This window comes from Leptonychotes weddellii, chromosome 5 (genome assembly GCF_054177405.1).
Source record: "Leptonychotes weddellii isolate Sample4059 chromosome 5, ASM5417740v2, whole genome shotgun sequence".
Taxonomy (NCBI): domain Eukaryota; kingdom Metazoa; phylum Chordata; class Mammalia; order Carnivora; family Phocidae; genus Leptonychotes; species Leptonychotes weddellii.
In genome coordinates, this window is record NC_138373.1 from 44,089,944 (window position 1) to 44,094,777 (window position 4,834).

General features: G+C 39.1%; 1 pseudogene; it reads left to right on the forward strand.

The window, feature by feature from the left end:
- The first annotated feature begins 2,334 nt into the window (after window positions 1-2,334).
- On the forward strand, window positions 2,335-4,134 carry LOC102733177 (tubulin alpha-1A chain-like; annotated as a pseudogene).
- The last annotated feature ends 700 nt before the right edge of the window (window positions 4,135-4,834 follow it).

Consider the following 4,834-nt stretch of genomic DNA (forward strand, 5'->3'; position numbering starts at 1 on the left):
AGTGTCCCACTTTTAAAAAATGAGTCCCCTTATAAAATTCCTAAAAGATAACATAGGGGAAAACCTGGATGCCCTTGGGTATGGTGATGCCTTTTTAGCTACAACACCAGAAACGACCCATGAAATATATAACCAATAAGCATGACTTCATCAAAATCTTCCCTGTGCAAGACAATGTCAAGAAAATTAGAAGATAAGTCACAGAATGGAGAAAATATTTGCAAAAGACAACTGATAAAGGATGTTATCCTAAATATACAAAGAAATCTCGGAAGCTCCTGGGTTGCTCTGTCGTTAAGCGTCTGCCTTCGGCTCAGGTCATGATCCCAGGGTCCTGGGATTGAGCCCCACATCAGGCTCTCTGCTCAGCGGGAAGCCTGCTTCTCCCTCTCCCACTCCCCCTGCTTGTGTTCCCTCTTTCGCTGTGTGTGTGTCTCTCTCTGTCAAATAAATAAATAAAATCTTAAAAAAAAAAAAAACTATACAAAGAGATCTCAAAACTGAACAGTAAGAAAACCACCCAATTAAAATGGCCAAAGACCTTAGCAAACACCTTACCAAAGAAGATATACAGACAGATGTAAAAATAAGCATATAAAAAGATGGTCCAGATCATATGTCATCATAGAAGTGGAAATTGAATGAATCACACTTATTAAAATTCCTGAAATCAAGAATACTGACAACACCAAATGCTGGTAAGGATATGGAACAGCAGGAATTCTCATCCCATTCCTAATGGGAATGCAAAATGGTACAGCCACTTGAGAAGACAGTTTGGTGGATTCTTACAAAACTAAACATACTCTTATCATATGATCTAGCAGTCTTGCTCCTTGGTATTTACCCAAATAAGTTGAAAACTTATGTCCACACATAAATCTGTACACAGATATTCATAGTGGTTTTATTCATAATTGCCAAAACTTGGAAGCAACCAAGATGTCCCTCGTAGATGAATTTATAAATAAACTGTGATACATACAGAAAATGGAATATTATTCAGTGCTATAAAGAAATGATGTATTAAAGTGTGAAAAGACATGGAGGAAACTTAAATACATGTTACTAAGTGAAACAAATCAATTTGAAAATGTTACATGCTATATTATTCCAACTCTATAACATTTTGGAAAAGACAAAATGGTGGAGACAATAAAAAGATCAGTGGTTACCAGAGGTTATGGGACAGGGGAGGGATGAATAAATAGAGGATGGGGAATTTTTAGGGTAGTGAAATTACTCTGTGTATTATAATGGTGAAAATATGTCATTATACATTTGTACAAACCCATAGAATGTACAACACCAATTGTACAAACCCATAGAATGTACAACACTAAGGTAAACTGTGAACCTTTGGTGATTATGATGAGTCAATGTAAGTTCATCCTTAGTAACAAATGCATCACGTTGGTGAATAATGCTGTTAATGGGGGAGGCTATTCAGGTGTAGCAGAAGGGTATATGGACAATCTCAGTACCTTGATCACAAGTTTGTTATGAACCTAAAACTACTCTAAAAAATTAAGTCTAAAAATATGAAATGAAGAATGCTAGAGGTTCTAAAATAGTCATGGGAATGAGAAATGAACAAGTAGAGGAATTAATATTAAATTATAAAAGATGTGTAGTGACATGGAAAATGCTTATGATATAATAGGAAAATAAATTACCAAAATAACAAAAAGATTCCTGGAATTTTTAGTATGGAAAAGCAGAAAAGGGAGAAGAATTTAAAAAAACTAGAATAAATATAGAAAATTGTCTGAAGAAAGGACAACTTAAAAAAAGTCAACTATAATTACTGTCATTAGAGAGACAAGATATGAAATAAGATGTTCTGGAAAACAAAAGGAAACAATCAGAACAAGAATGAACTCTTTGTAATTATAAATAGAATACTTGAATATTCTGGTTCCAGGAAGATGCAATATATAAACTTTTTCCTTCTTCTTCCTGCTAAGAATGACTAAACATTATATATTAAACAAATGAAAGAAGACTCTGAAAGGTGTTTGATAAAGAAGGTAGACTGACTAGGGACCTTGGAACCCAAGGAACAACACAGTGATGATAGTCTTGGGTTTTTGGGTTTTGTTTTGTTCTGTTTTTTGTCTTATACATCCATACAGGTTCTAGAGAAGCTGGCAACTGGGAAATGTCAACAGGTGCAGGGAAAAAAAAAATGCCTGGGAAAAAGTGTTTTCTTTCTAGCCAAAAGATAGGAAAGAGGGAGCCTAACAAAAGAATACTTTTAGACAATAACTGCCCTACTCCAGACAAACACCAAAGGAAAACTGTAGTCCTCTTCCTACTCCTTCTAGCCAAGGTCATGTGGAGCCTAGACTTCTACCCTTGGCAGGCTATAACAAAATACTCCCAAGCTCCATAGTGTCAGTGTAGATCACACAGGAGACTGGATCTCTACCCCCCATTCAGGGGCAATGTGGTAGCCTTTCCCTCCCTGCTGGGGTGATGTGACAGAAGATGTGACTCCTACTGGAGTCAGGATTTTCACCACCCCCCCTCAGCAGGAGTAAGGCAAAGAAGAAAGGAGACTTAAAATTGAGTGAGAAAAATCCACAAACAGATTTCAACACCAAGATGACATAGATATTAGAATTCTCTGACATGGTTTTTAAAGGTTTTCTTACATTGACCATCTAAGAGTAACAGTGTAAGAAGCAATAATCTCTCCCCGTCCTCTCCTCCCTCTGCTTGGCAGCAACTATGCATGAATGCATTTCCATCCATGTTGACCAGGCTGGTGTCCCCAATGCCTGCTGAGAGCTCTTATTGCCTAGAACACAGCATCCAGCCCAATGGTCAGATGCCAAGTGACAAGACCATTGCGGAAAGGGATGACTTCTTCAACACCATCTTCAGTGAGATAGGTGCTGGCAAGTTTGTGCCCAAGGCAGAGTTTGTAGACCTGGAACCCAGAGTCATTGATAAAGTTCACATTGGCACCTACCACCAGCTCTTCTACCTTGAGCAGCTCATCACAGGCAAGGAAGATACTGCCAATAACTATGCCCGAGGGCACCACACTGTTGGCAAGGAGATCGTTGACCTTGTCTTGGACTGAATTTGGAAACTGGCTGACCAGTGCACAGGTCTTCAGGGCTTCTTGGTTTTCTACAGCTTTGGAGGGGGAAGTGGTCCCAGGTACACCTTGCTTCTGATGGAATGTCTCTCTGTCAATTATGGCAAGAAGTCCAAGCTGGAGTTCTCCATTTACCCAGCCCCCCAGGTTCCCACAGCTGCAGTTGAGCTCTACAACTCCATCTTCACTACCCACCCCACTTTTGGGGAACTCTGACTGTGTCTTCATGGTATACAATGAGGCCATCTATGACATCTGTCCTAGAAACCTTGATATTGAACACCCAACCTACACTAACCTAAAGAGCTTGTTAGGTCAAATTGTGTCCTCTATCACTGCTTCCCTCAGATTTGATGGAGCCCTGAATGTTACCAGACCAACTTGGTGTCCTATCCCTACATCCACTTCCCTCTGGCCACATATTCTTCCCCTGTCACCTCTGCTGAGAAAGCCTGCCATGAACAGCTTTCTGTAGCAGAAATCACCAATGCATGCTTTGAGCCAGCCAACCAGATGGTGAAATGTGACCCTTGCCATGATAAATGCACCGTTTTCTGCCTGTTGTACTGCAGCGACATGGTTCCCAAAAATGTCAGTGATGCCATTGTCACCATCAAGACCAAGCATACCATCCAGTTTGTGGACTGGTGTCCCACTGGCTAAAAATGTGGGCATTAATTACTAGCTCCCCACTATGGTACCTGGTGGAGACCTGGCCAAAGTATAGCAAGCTGTGTTCATGCTGAGCAACAGCACAGCCATTGCTGAGGCCTGGGCTCACCTGGACCACAAGTTTGACTTGATGTATGCCATTTGTGCCTTTGTTCACTGGTATGTGGGTGAGGACATGGAGGAAGGGGAGTTTTCTGAGACCTATGAGGACATGGCTGCCCTTGAGAAGGACTATGAGGAGGTTGGTGTAGATTCTGTTGAAGGAGAAGGTGAAGAAGAAGAAGAGGAATACTAAAGTTAAAAATGTCACAAAGGTGCTGCTTTTACAGGGAAGCTTATTCTGTTTTGAACATTGAAAATTGTCCTGATAGTTAATTTGTATGTAGCAATGTGTAGTAACATATACAGTTATTGACTTATGCTTTAAAACACAATGCTTCATTAGAGACCCAAGGTGTCCATTTCTCTGATGGGTTTGAATAAAGTATTCCCTGTCTTAGGTGAAAAAAAAAATTATCTGATACAATTTTTAAAGCAACCATAATGAAAATACTTCAGGGAGCATTTATAAACACAAATGGACAAATGGAAAAAAATAGGAAGTCTCAACAAGGAGGTAAAATATCAGAAATTAAAGAGTAAAATGTCAAATATTAAAGAGCAACCAAATGAAATTTAGAAAAAAAATATAATAATCAAATATTTTTAAAAAAAAGGGGTAAATGGGCTAACACAACATGATGGAGAGGGAAGAAGAAAGAATCTGTGACCTTTGAAAGAGAACAATAGAAATTACCAATCTAAACAACAGAGATCAATTAGGCCAAAAGGAACAAAAAAACAAAAACAAAAGAACACTGCAAGAACCTGTGGGACTATAACAAAAGATTTGTATTGTTGGAACCCCAGAAGGAGAAGATAAAATGAATGAGGCTGAAAAATATTTAAGGAAATAATGAGTTCAAACTTCCCAAACTCAGCAAGAAGCTGAGTAAGCCACATGCAGAATAAGCCCAAAGAATTCCAGGTCAAAGCATTTTATAGTGAAGTTTC